General features: G+C 35.9%; 1 protein-coding gene across 2 annotated transcripts in view; it reads left to right on the top strand.

Annotated features, from left to right (window-relative positions):
- sst1.2 (somatostatin 1, tandem duplicate 2) overlaps positions 1 to 434 on the top strand; it is a 5,348-nt gene extending 4,914 nt beyond the window's left edge. For both annotated transcript variants that reach the window (XM_008309513.3, XM_025055324.1), the window contains one exon: positions 308 to 434. The gene's annotated coding sequence lies outside the window, so the exon portion shown is untranslated. The remainder of the gene's footprint in view (positions 1 to 307) is intronic.
- Positions 435 to 1,837: the final 1,403 nt, after the last annotated feature.

The following is a 1,837-nucleotide window of genomic DNA, read 5'->3' as shown; positions in this document are numbered from 1 at the left end:
CCCAGCTAAGTCGCCCAGCTAAGTCGCCCAGCTAAGTCGCCCAGCTAAGTCGCCCAGCTAAGTCGCCTGCTGATCCTACAGTCTGTTTTTTAGAATACTGTCTGAAAATCACATCTAGAGACAAAGACAACATAACTAGACAGTGGAAATAAATTGTGTGTGTGGGCGGGGTCAATATGGTCAACACTGACCTATCAACTGTCACTCGGTTTTTATTGCCAACCTAGTATCAGGCCAGTAAAATGTTTTTGGATGAACTTCTTCTTCTTCTCACCTGTTTCTGTTGTTTTGGTCTTTTTGTTGTCAGATGAGACCACGTCTCCATCAAACCGATCCTAATTCCTCTGGCCTCACCTGAATGGACCAATCAGAAGCTCTGTTGCTCCAGTCAAGCTGAATAATTAATGTAATTAACAATTAAAGATTGAATCACTTTCTGTTGTCTGTGAGTTGGTGTACGCTGTGGGGTCTACACTGACTCGGGGGGTACCTTAAGGTTGGGGTAAGAATTAGAGTAAGGATTAAAATCACTGTGTGTGTGTGAGTGTGTGTGCGCACAGGCAAAAGTGTGTTTACACAGTGAAACAGTGTGTTGTCTAATGAGCTTTAAATGGAGAGAGAGGGAGGGCCGAGCAAATATTGACCAGAGAATTCAAAAACTGACGTGTGGGCTCAGTTCACCTAATTTAGCATTAATAAACGGTTAAATGTGTGTTAATGTATATATACATATATATGTGTGTATATATATGTATATATATTCACATATATACGTATATACAATTTTATTACTTTTTACGTTTATTAGATTATTATTTTTATATTTATTAAAAATAATAAATCTAACAATAAAAAGGAACTAAGTAAATACAGACTAAATAAGAGGCACAGACCGTACCTCGCTCAGCGTCCATCCTATGTTGGTAATCAATTACACAGTTTGTGCATGTCTCTTAAAATGGTCCACAGTTGTAGTGCCCTGCACACTGTGTGTGTTCTGTGTGTATGGAGGGGTCGGCCCTGTTAATATAAACATATATATATATATATATACAGTATATATACATAAATATATATATTATATATACTGTATATATATATATTTCATTTATTTAAGCTCTCACAGTGAGAGAAAATAGTCAAAACTATTAAATTCACAGAAAGCCGATGTAAACAAGTGAAAGTGGAATTAATCAAAAATGATTGAAACGGAAAAAAACAAAAGAACTCATTTCTTATCTGAGGTAGAGCAGCGTGTGTGTGTGTGTGTGTGTGTGTGTGTTATCTTCCCCTGTCACCTGGCTGCTCAGTCTCTGTGTTTCCAGGGTGATAAATAGTGTTGTTCTGTGAACATGGTCAGTTTAGAAGGAGCACTAATTGAATCTGAAATGTTTCTGAGCTGGAGTACAAACTGGGGGAAACACACACACACACACACACACACACACACACACACACACACGGGACAGATACAGAAAACCAGCAGTTAGAGCTGTCGATCGAACTACTAACCTTTACTTACAGTATTTTCATTATTGTAGTATCAGTAGTGAATATATACAGTATTTTTATTATTGTAGTATCAGTAGTGAATATACAGTATACAGTATTTTCATTATTGTAGTATCAGTAGTGAATATATACAGTATTTTTATTATTGTAGTATCAGTAGTGAATATATACAGTATTTTCATTATTGTAGTATCAGTAGTGAATATATACAGTATTACTTGACAGTCTCGACTTCTAATGTTTGATTGTTTGAAGACAGAGACAAAAAAACTCAAATCTTATTATGACCTTTAATTTATTCAAAATGTAAATGATGTACGGCATG

This window comes from Cynoglossus semilaevis, chromosome 4 (assembly GCF_000523025.1).
Source record: "Cynoglossus semilaevis isolate Cse_v1.0 chromosome 4, Cse_v1.0, whole genome shotgun sequence".
In the NCBI taxonomy this organism is placed as follows: domain Eukaryota; kingdom Metazoa; phylum Chordata; class Actinopteri; order Pleuronectiformes; family Cynoglossidae; genus Cynoglossus; species Cynoglossus semilaevis.
The sequence above is the reverse complement of the archived record's forward strand: the minus strand, read 5'-3'. Positions and strand labels throughout refer to the sequence as shown.